The 14,532-nt window shown below is 44.1% G+C and overlaps 1 protein-coding gene across 5 annotated transcripts in view; it reads left to right on the forward strand.

The window, feature by feature from the left end:
* The first annotated feature begins 470 nt into the window (after positions 1-470).
* SULF1 (sulfatase 1) overlaps positions 471-14,532 on the forward strand; it is a 170,406-nt gene continuing 156,344 nt past the window's right edge. For 3 of the 5 annotated variants that reach the window (XM_036437100.2, XM_036437103.2, XM_045581474.1), the window contains exons 1-2: positions 471-650; positions 11,406-11,495. The gene's annotated coding sequence lies outside the window, so the exon portion shown is untranslated. The other 2 variants (XM_045581471.1, XM_045581475.1) reach the window with 1 other exon arrangement.

The raw sequence follows: 14,532 nt of genomic DNA on the forward strand, positions 1-14,532 counted from the left end.
CTAACTCTCTATTCCTCTCTGTGAAGGATCAAGAAAACATATTTAAATTTAAAAAAAAAGGATAAGGTGATCAGACGTCCCGCTTTGGGCGGGACCATCCCGATTTTTAACCACCTGTCCCGGGCGTTTTTTTAAAAAAAAAGTCCCGATTTTTAAAACGACCCGGGACAGATGGTTAAAAATCGGGACCGTCTGGTCACCTTAGCCAAGGAGGAATCTGTCCTTTCGGGGGCGAGGAGGAGGAAGGAGGAGGTGGCCCTCCCTTAGGTGGGCAGGAAAATATGGTTTTTTTAGGGTTTCTGTGCGTCCCGCGGAGGGTTCCCCCTCCCCTCCCCACAACGTCCCCGGGGGAGCGCAGGGAGTTGTGAAAAGTAACGCGCAACTGGCCACCGGGAGGACCCACTCCCTCCTCCACCTTCCCGCTGGCACCTCCCCCTTCTCTGTCTTTATAGCCGCCCTTTCTGCGAGCCCAGCTCAGGTTACCGGCTCGGAGCTCCCAGCCCTCCGCTCGCAGCCCTGCCCGCCCTCCCTGCGCCCGGCCCCGGCCCCCGGCGGAGCGCGGCCCCGGCCCGGCCCGGGGATTGGGCGGCCCGAACTGACACCAACCACCGCGCTGAGTGCTCGCCGACGTATTCCCCCAGATGGTCGGGGTGAGTGTGTGTCATCACGTTCGAGTGTGGGGATTAGGAGTAGGAAGGCTGCCTGGCTGGAGCTGTGTGGTCTCCTCCGCGGGAGAGGAGGTGCAGGCAGCAGCAGAGCGACTTTGCTGGTGGAGCAGGAGGAGGAGGGATTCGCTTTCTGCAGACCCAGGACAAGCAGGGCTTCCCCCCCTCCTCCCCAGGTAAAGTCTAAGAATGCCTCTCTCTCTCTCTCTCTCTCTCTCTCTCTCTCTCTCTCTCTCTCTCTCTCTCTCTCTCTCTCTCTCTCTCTCTCTCTCATGGAATGCTAGCGCAGCGCACTTGTCAAAGCCAGTTGTTGCTACCTTCTCAAAGCTGCTTTTGTGCGGCTGACAGATAACCAGGGAGCGTCGCTCAGGGCTGGGCTGTCTTTGCAGGACTAACGCTCAGGCTCCTGCCTTCTCGCTCTTCTTGGAGGTGTAGCTGAGGAAGTGCCTGTTGGAGCCGTGCGTGTGCCCTTGACCATCCTCATTGCACACGCAGAGTGGGAGCTGTGCATTGCTCCCAACGGGGTGGGTGAGGCCAAGAAAGCGTGCATGTTAGCTCTCCAAAGGAAAAAAAAATTCACTTCCAAACTGTTGCATTTTACCCGCTCCGTTTATAAGGATTCTTGCCAGGGTCTATGACTGAGCGGCCGGTAGAGATGAAATGCTTTATTCTGTGCTGATGTTTGCCATGTTGCTTGTATGTTGATTGACGACGGGCCACGGTGCTTTTAAACCATCTTGGGGACGGGGCTCTGAAGTTGGCCAACTCCTTCAGAGCAGCTGATAGCAGAGCTTTAAAAAACAAAAAACTGCTCGGAGCTAGAAGAGAAACAGAGAAGAAGGAAGTGGGAACATGCTCTTTAACTTCGCCCTCTGCAGCTGCAGGGGGCGGTGGGCGGTAACTCATTTGCAGATCTGTTTGTGAAAGTTTTACAAGTCACTGAAAACGGCAGCAGCATCTCTGTAATGGATCATTAGAGCCACTGCATTTATGGGGTTTTGAACGGGCTATCTGAAGTGTTAATGAAATGTAAATAGATTTTTTTTCTGGCTTAGTGATAAACAAGGGTGTTTTCTTTGTTGTTGTTTTTTTTTAAAAAAAAGTCTTCATTATACATTAATCATTGGAGATGAATGGTCCTCCCCAAGCTTGAGCTTAATGAGTTTTCAACTTGTGTGCAATAACGTAACCGCTCTGCCCAAAGCACCCACCAACATTAAGTCGAGCGGCAAACAATCATGCTTAGCCTGGGGTATAAAGAAGGCCTTCCGAATGGATGCCCTGTGCTCACAGGGATCACAAACTAAGTTTTTCAGTGTTGAAATGCTTGATCAAGCTGGGGGAGTCTGGAAAGGCGCTCCTTTCGCGCCCTCCCAGACTTGCCTCCCTCATCAATATTCATGTCCCGGTGGCGGTGCCCGGGCTCCTGGCTCCCAGCGGACTTGCACGTCGTCGGGTGGAGAAACCCAACACCGTTCTCGCCGGCCACAGGTGAGGGGCTCAGTACATAGTGCTGGATGCGAGCTCTGCTGAAATGGGAGCTGCTTCATGGGTTTATGGCTCGTGCTTTGTGATTTTTATATGCATCTGGACAAAGATGCCCGTAAAGTTACGTTTCAAGTTGCATTGCACGTACACTCTTTACAACCAGAGAGTCGATGTGTTGAATTCCCTTCTTTAAAAAAGTTATGATTCCAACACTCTTTTAGTGCGGTGTTTACTCGTGATTCAGAATGTGCTCCTGATAGGGTCTGAGCAGTGCAGTGAGAAGACAGCCTCCCACATAACCAGGCGGTGACTAGGAACTGAGCATTATCCGATTCCCAGTATTGCATAACCAAAATAGGACTAAGTTCGGAAGCTGGAGTCTTTTGGAATTCCAGTCCTTCCAGTTTGGCTTTACCCTCGAGCGGGGGTTTGGGACACACACTGGCCCATGCTGCCTTGGGGTTAGGACTGCACACTGCCTGGGGCTGGTCCGGTGCTGACCAGCGATGCCATTTTTTACCATCGCAGGAATATTTCAGGAGGCAAAGTTCCTCCTCACCGATGTGCTTCTTCAGGAGGTGGGTGTGATGGCATCTTACAAAGGCAAGTAAGTCGCTGTTTGGCCCCACAAGCATGTGCTACTGCTGTTGCAGACTGACCACCAGGCCACCTGCCAGGGCATCTAACAATATGGGACAGTCACCAACCTTCCCATGCCCACTCCACTGCCACCACCATCAAGTCAATTGTACATAGGACTAAGCAAGATGGAAAGGAGAGCTCAGCCGAGGTGGCTCAGTGGTTGAGCATTGACCCAGGCACGAAGAGGTCTCCAGTTCGATTCTCACTTAGGGCCCATCCCTGGGTTGTGGGCTCATCCCCCACAAGGAGCATGCAGGAGGCAGCCAATCAAAGTTCTCTCTCATCAATGTTTCTCTCTTTCTCTTCCTCTCTCTCTCTATTAAAAAAAAAAAAAGTCAATACAAATATGTCTTTTTAAAAGATGGAAACAAGAAAGGAAGTGTTGAGGAGTAATTAATTCACACCTTGGGAAGACCAAATTGTGTGTGAGTCCCCTTAATATGAAGTCACTGAGCAAAACTTAAAAGGTTCTGCTTGAAAGACAGGGCCCACAGGGCAAGCCCAGTCTCTTGTCATGTTCTGAATCACCTTTTGCAGATGGTACGCATGCAGAGACATATTTATGGTGACTTCTGCATACCTCAGTTTGACATTTGGATTCTTTGTGACAGCACTTGGGCCGGCAGCACACATGAATTTCCCATCAGTATTGCAACAGCTGTGAAAGTGCTTGAGCACCAGGGGTCTCTGGCTCAGGGAGTGAGGAACTGGGCTGCAGATCTGTTTGCACTATGGATGCGTCCCGCTATCCTGGCATGTAATAATGGGACGCAATAAGGTGAAACACGATCTGAAAGCTGGATTCATTAATTTACAAAATCCATGTTTATGGTGGGATGGAAATCTAGGGCACATTAGCCTAGGTAGTCAGTGAACTCAAGGTAAATTAAGAGGAGGGACCTTCATCAAAGAACTAAAAGGGTCCTACTCTGTTTTTTCCCAAGGAAATTTCTGTGACTGCAGGGACATTGTTGAGGTCATTGCCATTGTAATAATGGAGACAAAGGGCACCTTGACACTTTGCATGACTTTTCTCAAGTATATCTGTCTGTCTATATGGGGATGAGTAGGAGCTTGGTTCTTTTGTGTTTTAGATTTTAAATGGTTTTATCTTTTTAAAGATCCATGAAGTGGATTTCTGATACTGAGTATTGAGCTTTCCCCAACCACAGCCCCATGGATGCAGCCAACCAATGGGTCAGGTCAAGACATCTGGTCTTTTTGGCCCTGTGCAATATTTTTGGATGGAGAGCATAGAGTAAATTTAAGGGGGTTAAAATTTTTAAGAAGGTTGTTTTTAAATAGATTATTTTTTAAAATCATAATTATTGACTTTGAAGAAAAAGAGGCTCATATATAAAATTAAGATTTTGGTCATATGGTAAATTTACCTACTTTAGGTTAGATCCATGGTGAGGGGGTGGGAGGGGAGGAATTGGTATTTAAAAGAAGATTTTTTTCGAAAAAAGTGTACCCTAAATATGTTTCCTATTTAAAATATTTTCAATTCTATCTCAGTATGCTAGGAAGAAGAATTAGCCTGGTAGCTATTTTTTTTTTTTTCCTTCTCACCCCATAGCTAATCTGTCATCAGATTCTGCAAGTCCTTCCTTTCAAATGCCGGCACATCTGGCCCCCAGCTACTGCTCCAGTGTGATGAGCGGATCACACGTGGCTCATTACAACAACCTCCTCACTGGTCCACTGCCTCTTCTGTCCACCATGGCAGCTGCACTTCCACAAACCCTTCTTCCGTCAAAGCCGTTCCCGGCTGAGAATCCCAGTCTTCTCAGTCTGAGGGCCTGGCCCTCTGTTATGTGGCCCCAACTTTCTGACTCTGTCTCCCACCAAATTTCTAGAGCAACAGCCGTCTACCCTTGCCAGCAACTGAAGTGGCCCGATCAATGTCCCCGCTTCCTGGTCTCTTCTTTAATCCCTAACCATTCCAGTTTTCTATCTGCTTATCTGCAAAATGACGATTTATCATCATGTGCGTGGTTTCTCCTAGTTCTGTGTCACAAGACTGTATAGAACGTCCTCCCCATGTCTACGTCCTACAAAGTTTCAGCTTAAATTCCACCTCCTCCAAGAAGCCTCCCCTGACTACTACATCTCCTGATGATGTTATCCTTAGCTTGAAGATGACCATCAGTTACTGATGATTTACACTTAGCAAAATCACCCTGTTTTTAATCCTGCTTTCTGCTTTGCCTTTTTATTCTTTTTAAAAATATATATTTTATTGATTTTTTTTTTTTTTTTTTACAGAGAGGAAGGGAGAGGAATAGAGAGTTAGAAACATCAATGAGAAACATCGATCAGCTGCCTCCTGCACACCTCCCCCTGGGGATGTGCCAGCAACCAAGGTATATGCCCTTGACCAGAATCAAACCTGGGACCCTTTAGTCTGCAGGCTGATACTCTATCCACTGAGCCAAACTGGCTAGGGTGCCTTTTCATTCTTGACTCCTTAGATAGGGTGAAGTCTCCTAAAACATGGAGTGGCCTGGTCCACTTTGAGCCCCACAGAAAACATTCAAAAATGTGTGTTGACAAGCTCACAGGGACACTCCAACATTCCAGGCACTTTCCCCTCTAGTTCCACCTACAGGAGGAAGGGTGTGTGTGTGTGTGTGTGTGCAGAAATGATGAAACCTGAATGATTATATTTTGGATTAGCTTAGGAAAGATGCCTCTTAAGCAAAATATGATATTATTGCAACAAATTAAGCATGTGTATCATATGAAAAACCCTTATCGACTTCAGTTTTCTATGACTATAGTAGAAATTACACCTATTAGCTGCCCTTCTGTGTTATAAAATTTCAAACATGATTTGGAAGCCGGAAGGTACAGTCTTGGGGTTGAGGCAGGCTGGTGTTCTAACCCAGGCACCGCCTCTCATTGGCTGTGTGGCTGTGGACCAGTGACGTCACAGCTCAGTTCTTGAAGTGTGTAAAGCGGCGACAAGAATACTTTCCTTGGGGATGTTGTGCAGAAAACGCATTAAGCACCTGGCTGAGCTGCACAGGCAACAAATGGAAGAGAAAGAAGGCTGATAGATGCATGTAGAGGTATGGATCTAGGTTGCATGACTGTGTTCAACTTAGTATGTCAGTCATTCTGTTTACTTATGGCGTGTCTTTAGCCATATCTTCTGCCACCAAAGGTGGGAGGACAGGAAAGAGAGAGGGAGAGAAAAGGATATAAAGAAAAGAGAGAGAGAAGAGAGGGAGGGAGGGAGCTGCTTTGGGCAGTTATGGATTTGGAACAACCAAGTTAATGGATCTGTGGGGACAATGGTGACAGTTGAATACAGTCCCGGGAGGAGCAGAGTCCTGGGTCCTGCAGGAAAGGATGGAAAAGAGCAGGTGCTGGGCCGCGGTGCTGGGGAAACAAAGGACTGAGCGGTGGACCCCAGCGGGGAGTGGCATTCGCCTAAGGGTCATGTGCTCTTCTTCCTTCCTCCTGGCCCACTATTTAGAAAGAAATAACAACTTGGCAAAACATTGTAGAGAGTCAGGTCAAGCTTCCAGAAGTAATTGGTAAAGCAAGACACCACTTAGACAAAACAAAGGGCCTTGGACACTTGCCGTCCCTCCTGTCCAAACCAAACTTAACAAAAAGCTGGAAGCAATCAACTTGAGCTGGTCTGTCCCCAAACTCAGCATCCACCATCCGCCCTCCACCATGCCTTCAGTCCACGGCCTTTCCCCACCAGGGCAGCTGGCTGAGAAGTCACCTAACAAAGACTGAATGCCACTGAGCAAATGGGTCCTCGGACACTGGTCATTCAATTTCAGTTTTTAGGATCTAGGGTGAGATCAAAGAATATTCTCTCTGATCCTGATCATCTGGTCTGCACCTGTCCCAGGCCCGAGAGAGGAAAGAAACGGAACGCCGCTAGGATGAAGGCCAAGGCAGTATTTCAGGAGATCCCTTCCTCTCCCAGCAAACGTGTCTATAAACCTTTCAAAACAAAGCATATCAGTTTGCTGCTTGAACTCGTCTTCAGCTGTAGCATCTAAACCAGTTCCATTTGCCCTCAAAATTCATGACCCACGTTCAATCATGCATTAAAGCTTTGTTAATTAAAAAAAAAAAATGTGGCTCTCCACTTTACCTTCAAAGGTAAATCCTTTTCCATTCTGGTTCTTAAATCAGTAAGAAACTATTTCTACATTTTCTAGAATGTAAATCCAGGGGCCTTGGACATGTCACTGTTTAACAGGAGTGGATGAAGTTGGCATTAAATTGCAATGGTGAATACATGAACAGTCACATGCTGTTCCTGGGTAAGAAATCTTCATGAGAAAAGTAGAATCTTGCGAAATTAATCTATGCCCATTCGTATTCTACTAATCAAATCCTCACTCAAGGTTAGGTGGCTAACGAGGGAGCAGAGTCTGGAACCCAGAAGAGCCCAGATGGCTCTGGTTAAGTTTCATCTGGACCATAAACTCAGGAGCAAGCCTAGACACCTTTGTAAGGGAAGAGTGCCATCGTAACAAGGGAGCTTGTTTTATCACCTATCCGAGCGTGTTATAAAGCTGTAGTTATTGCATTTTCTGTTCACTGGACGGCAAGTTTCATTTACCTCTGTGTAGTTTTGCTTTTGTTGTATTCTAGTCAGTCTCGCTTCCATCATCGGTTGGAATTCAGTTCAGCTACAAATTGCTGTCGCTACAATGAATTATGTTGCCGCTGTTAACTGAAGCCCCAAACTAGCCGTTTATGATTTTGTGTTACGGATTTTCTCATCTGCAAAGAGGGCTACTAAGCTACGTGCAACTTGTCCTCACCATAGAGTACAGAGAAGGCCTGGGACAGATTTGTCTAGGAACTCAGGAAAATCCTTCTGAACCCATTCCCTTGATGAAAGAGGCCCAGAATATACCAATGTAAGCATCATCCCATTTTTCTGAGCAATGACACGGCATTCCTAATAAACAAAACGGAAGTCTGAATTACAGAGAGTTTTGTTTATTGTCCCCTCTTGTAGTATGGTGGTGTAAGTCAGCGGCAACACCTGCTACATTAATTTAAAATAAAACCGAAAGTTAGACCCTTATGAAATATCCCAGAGTCCTGGTAAGGAATGATGAATTGCATGCTGAGTGTGCTTTTATTGATAAGTTAATTTAGAAGTGTGCACCTGTGGATTTATCTTCCAGCCTGTATCGCTAATAAGGCTTAACACCAAAATCACCTTTCTATAATATAACATGTCCTTCGAATAGACTTCCTGCCAGTTTAAAGCCTCCCCCTTGACCCTCACCTGCCAATAATTAATCTTCCCTTAAATAGAACGTCCTAGTAAACAGATGTGCTTGCTGTTGCGTCCAGATATTCTGGAAATCTCAGCTTCTAACTTTCACGTAACAGAAATGCATCCCAGAAAACAGAGTCCCCTACAAATCATATGCTCCTTTTTTCCCCTTGAGAGCGTCATGTTGCTGAAGGAAAGGAAAGTGTTCTGACTTTAGCAGATGAAGAAAAGCACAGGCAGGTAATATGTTTTATTTGAGACACCTGGAGGCTTCACACGTGTTATCACCTTCTTTTTCATATATGACATCTATATTTAGTTAAAAGGACTTGGGGGAATCTACTCAACAGCAAACAGCTTAAATTACTTTTTAGCAGTTGAGTTGATGCCCCAAGGAATAACCATAATGCACCTTCTAAATATAATCAGAGGCCAAAGGGACAGGCTTAAGAAAGCTCCATCAATGTGTTAATTCATTTATTCCATGTGGATCTGAGTGCTTCCTGTGTAGGTATTTCTGTCCTAGTGCTGAGAGGAATACAAGATAATATAGGACACTCTCCTTGCCCTGAAAATATATCTAATTTAGCTGTGGGGGAAAGACATGAACACACGACAATTCTTAGTAATCATGAAAAGGATTTTGTGGTTAAATATCAACTATTAGTACTAATTAAGTAAGAGGGATGTCAACAGAGCCCCCTATTGGAGGAGCTGGAACCTGAGCTGGGCAAGACTGCTCAATGTCCCTAAGCAGATGAATCAGAGCAGTGATTCAGCTCCACCTATAAGCTGTGTGCGGACAATGCATTTACCCTCTTTCTCACTGTTTCCTTCCCTATAAGATGGATATGTGTTAATCACAAAAGGCTGTTATAAAGGTTAAATTAGATAATAAAAATAAGACGCTGAGTTCAGAGCATAGAATATAGTAAGCACTCAAATAGCTATATCTTTTTTTTTTTTTTTTTTTTTTTTTTTAACAAGTAAAAAGAATGGGTGAGCTAGGGCTTGGAGTTAAACTGAGTGTGACATTTTCAAATAAAGACACAGTATTTTTAATCAGAGAATTGGCAGAGATGCCGTTTGGGAAGACAATGAAGGGAGGCACTGGGCAAAGAGAAGGAGGAACGGTAGGAGGATTGGGAGAAAAGGGTGATCAAGAAGACAAGAGAAAAGAAGAGGAGGAGAAAGAGTATGGTCCTCTTGTTATCAGGAAGTTGTGGTATCCCTTTCCCCAATGAGTGCTGGGAGAGGAGTTCTTAGAATATCTGGAGAGAAAGAATTTTCTGAGACTCGCATGGGAAGATGAGTGGTTTTTATTTGTCTAGAATTACATCGCTGTGTTTCTGTAGCCTCATTTCCCTTAATCCAGTCCTGGAAGAAGTGCAGCTGGGGCTTCCATAGAGCTAAAAGCAAAACCAGTGTCCAGAGTTTCCCTTGCATATTGCAGTGGGGCCCAGTACAGCATCAGTCCATTGTGTGTGGGGTTCGTCTGATGGTGGGCCATGTGGCCAAATGCAGGGGAGCCAACTCTCAACTAAAAAAATGCAACTTGTCCACGCCATAGAAGACAGAAAAGTTGGTGGTGGAGAGGAATATATAATTTAAAGAGAGTCTAGAGACAAGAAGAGATGAAATATTTAAGTTGCTTCTGCTCATAAACCTTCAGCTTCTACTTTGGAAGAGATAGGTTGGCATCCATTTGTAGACTATATGAGTAACTTATTTTTACAAATGATGAAGGCACTCCCTTCTTCACTAACCATAAAGACAAATCATTCCTAATTTTAAAGTTTAAAAAAGATTTCCCTACCTCCCTGCTTTTCTTTCTATGACCTCTTGCTTGGCTCTATTATTTCTTTTTTTCTTTAAATATATTTTTATTTCAGAGTGGAAGGGAGAGGGAGAGAGAGACAGAAATATCAATGGTGAGAGAGAATCATTGATGAATGCCTCCTGTACTTTCCCTACCATGGATTGGGCCTACAACTCAGGCGTATGCCCTGACTGGGATTCAAGCCATGACCTTCTGGTTCATAGTTTGACGCTCAACCACTGAGCCACACCAGCCAGGCTATTCTTTTATTTCTCTTTCAGTCACACTTCATCTTAAGATTCTCTTAAAATGGGAGAGTTGTTTTTGTTTTTTTTACTCATCTCATTATACAATTTTATTAAAGGTCAAAGATTATATTTGCCATTTTGAACGCTTGCACTAGCTATTGGTAGGCAGCATGATTGAAAGAATACGCTGCTTGAATCAGCAAGATTTGGAATTAAGATGTGGTCCTGTTTCTAGAAATGTGTGGGAATGGCATTGACCTGTGGAGAGTTGACAGCATTTTGGTTCCTCAAAAGAGTCATGGGTTCCGTTCAAGTTTTTCAATGAAGTTTGGCCTGATTTGTTTAACTCAACTGAGTTTTCTGAACCACGTTCCCTGGTTCATATGGGAGAGATGCCGGCCTAGTATCAGTACCTGTGATCCATTTCTCATCCAAGGTTGCCATGCATGAGGGTTTAGTTGGCATGAGCCAGTTTATATTTGGAAGCTACTAAGGGCTAAGGTCTAAATTGGTAATTCTTGAGCTATCCAGTTCAAGGAACCAATGGGGAAATATATCCACAGGTTAGAGCAATGGATGTCATTTGCAGCAAGCACAAAAGTTGGCCTCAGTGCGGAGCTTAGTGCTCGATCTTCATCTGGTATCCTCTCAGGTCAAATGGCCTCATGTGTTTGAGTGGAGATTAGGGTGTGGATCAAAAGGTGGGGAAAAAATATCAATGCAGTCAAAACTCTGTCAGTGTTACTTTTAAAAATAAATGTATTTTTATTGATAAAGTATCAATAAAAAATTTTTATTGATAAAATATCAAGGAAGTGAGAAGGAAAGAGAAAAAGAAACATCAATGATGAGAAAGAATCATTAATTGGCTGCCTCCTGCAAGCCCCCTACTGGGGATCAAGCATGCAATGCAACCCGGCCTGGGAATTGAACCACAACCTCCTGGTTTATAGGTTGAAGTTCAACCACTGGACCACAGGAAGTCACTTTTTTGATATAAGAACAAAACAAACAAATAAAACCCACAGGCTGCATATATGCACAGCCTATGGACATAGACCGTAGCGTGGTGAAGGCCTGGGAGGGGCAAGAGAGGGGTGGAAGGACTCAATGGGGGAAAAAGGAGGATATCTGTAATATTTTCAACAATAAAGATACTTTTTTAAAAACAGAGAAATAAGCTGTATGCTTCACGTATAGAAATTGTTATTCTTCTTAGCCATTTTGCTCCCAAAACAGCAGTCCACTGATGTGCCGTTCTGGTCCACCCACAGGTGTCTCAGAAGTGGAATTGGAGGTGTTCTGCCACTGTCATAACTCCTTTGGAAGCTTAGGACACCCACTGGACACCTCAGTGGCTTCAGGTAAATCATACTTCATGCTGGGTAAAATATAAATTAAAATATTACTAACAATGAAATAAAATGTGCTAAATAATGGGAGTTGTATATATTATAGTTAGGAAAAAGAGGCAGGATGATACAGTGAAAAACAGACATTGGAAACCTAGATTAATCCTGTATAACAAAAGCCTAACGTGTAAATTGTCCCCTGGGACCGGGAGTTCAACTGCTCGCCATGATGTGCACTGATGATCAGGGTCGGCATGGAACATGGCAGACATTGGTGACTTGGCGCTGGCAGCAGGTAGCAGTGAAGGCCCTGCTGGCCCTGATGGGCCCAATGAGAGTGGGACCTTGGAGGGATAGTGGAACAGGTGAGCGGGTGGGGCCAGGCCAAGGCAGGTGCAAGCAGGCCTGATTGTCCCGAAGATGGTGAACAGTGGCGGTGGCAGGATGGTGGGTTTTGGCCCTGCAGGCAGGATGGTAGAGCAGGTGAATGGATGGTGCCAGGCCATGGCAGGGTGCCAGGCAGGGCTGTGAGGCTTTGAGTGCAAGCTGGGGCCCGATCCCTACAGGCTACCCCAAGGGACCCCACCTGTGCACCGAATTCATGCACTGGGCTTCTAGTAGTGTGATATTGAGCAGATTAGTTAACCTTTTGGGAACATGTCACCCACGAACCTCTTTGTCTTTATTTTGCCATTCCTTCTATCTAGATTACATTATTGTCCTCTATGTGGGGATTCTGTTCTTCCCTTAAGACAGGCCTAAATAAAAACAACATCCCTTTGAGACTAAAATGCATGGTGGAGGGGAAAAGGGGGAGGACTTGAAACCAATTCTGCATCACTCATGCTTCTAAATTGAGCTGTATACTTTTTCTTTTTCTTAGATACCACTGTTACACTTACCTTCCTTTGGCATTGTTGCATCTTGTCATTCTATTACGCTAGAACAGCCGTCTCCCAATTTCCTGCAGCATCCAATCTAAATAAAATACTGGCATTTAGGAACCTGGATAATCTCTTCCACTATAACCACCCTCCTCTTCTGTAACAGTTTTGTCTGCTCTTTACTAAGCTGGTGCAGCACCTCCTGAATTGACATCACTCACTTACGCTATTAAGTGTTCACACTGTTCTCTAAAAGGGCTGGGCTGCCCTCCCACCATGGTTCCCAATGTCCAAACCTCATCCATCCTTAAAGCAAAACTACTCTCCTTATTACCTCCATCGAACTTTCTTTTCCTAACCATTCCAACCATCAGTAACTTCCTTCTCATGGGTGCTCTCGCACCATTTAAAATCTTGTCACATAATTTTAGCTCTTCATCAGGTAGTTTCTCATTTATTGCTATTCTTCATAGGCTTTTAAGGGCCACTGGGATAGAAAGTTGCCTTTCAGTCACTGAGAAATTTTAGGAAACTAATCAGCAGTGACTCCACAGCTACCCCAGGCAACTCTATGGACAATGTGGGAAGTGCTAGCTCATGCATTGGCTCTCTGGCTTACGTCTTTTTTTTTTTTTTTTATCTTCTGTCCACATTGCTTGCCAGGCTGAGTTTGAGCCAGCTGGATTTCAACAGGTTCAAACAGACTATCGGCTAATTTAAATTCCCATCTTCCTTGATTAGATGTGAAATGGTATAGCTGGGTGTCCCTCCCAGGATAGCCACTCAAGACCCTATGTTATCAGTTAATTTATCTTGAGAGCTGAACAGAGGAGATTTTGACAGTTCTGTTGTTAAGGACCTGTGAAATTATGACTGGAACAGAATTTCAGAGATAGTGCCAGATTATAGACCTGAAAGAATATATTCACTGTCCGCTGCATAGCAAACATTAAATGCCCTATAAACTCCATTGTATATATCACATTTTTGTCATGGGATTTGATTGTAAAAATTCTTTTGGTGAGGACTCGTATTCTCATTCGTAGGACAATCAACCAACAAGATGAGAGGCTTTTGATTACTTAGAAGAAAAAGGAAATTACCACACAATATGCCAAAATTACCGCGTCTCATTTCTTATAGTAGTTTCCTTAAATAATTTAGAATTAGGGATGATTTTTCAGGAAAGGCATGTGAGATACCATAGAAACATAGAATGTTAAAGGTATACCTTTAGAGGTCATATAAGTAAAATCTTTTTTTTTTTTAATATATTTTATTGATTTTGTACAGCGAGGAAGGGAGAGAGATAGAGAGTTAGAAACATTGATGAGAGAGTCATCGATAAGCTGCCTCTTGCACACCCCCTACTGGTGATATGCCCGCAACCAAGGTGCATGCCCTTGACCGGAATCGAACCCGGGACTCTTCAGTCCCCAAGCTGACGCTCTATCCATTGAGCCAAACCGGTCTTGGTTTTTTTGTTTGTTTGTTTGTTTTGTTTTTACATCTGGTAAAACTGAGGCTTTTGGGGAGTAGAGGAGAGTGTGTGTTCAGAGACCTGCCTAAAATCACAAAACTCATTCTCATCAGAGAGAGTTCTACAAGCTAGACTTTATTTTAAAAAAGTGCAAAACAGTGAAATTCTACCCGGACTAAAGGGAATTCATGTGTCACTTGTACTTAGGACCTAACAAGAACTTTTGAAAGTATGAATCCAGCTCTCTTTGTGACCACAGATCCTCTCGCTGAGTGCTAGGATGAATAATTAGGTACTATAGCGAATTCTTGGGATTGAAACAAATATTAGAAAAGGCATGTATTGTTCATATGGATTCCTTGCAGAAAATCCATTCTTACACAAACACCTATGTTGCTAAGGATGGTCTGAAAGTATGTGGCTTTATTAAGAGAACATTCTTTGTAAAGGCACTTTTTTTATTCATGCAAAAAAAAAACAAAACAAGACAAAAATAATGCTACCCAAATTATGATGACAATATTGACCGTTACTCATATGTCCCTTCTGTGCATCAGAAAACTCAATCTTAGTGAGGGTGAGCCTGAATCTAAAGAACTAGTGAGTGGAGTAATCAGCATTAAACTGTGTCTTCTAACTCCTACTTCACTGCCCCAAGCTTCATGTGACTCAAAATGGATCACAT

The sequence above is a fragment of the Pipistrellus kuhlii genome, unplaced genomic scaffold (assembly GCF_014108245.1).
Source record: "Pipistrellus kuhlii isolate mPipKuh1 unplaced genomic scaffold, mPipKuh1.p scaffold_m20_p_14, whole genome shotgun sequence".
NCBI lineage: Eukaryota > Metazoa > Chordata > Mammalia > Chiroptera > Vespertilionidae > Pipistrellus > Pipistrellus kuhlii.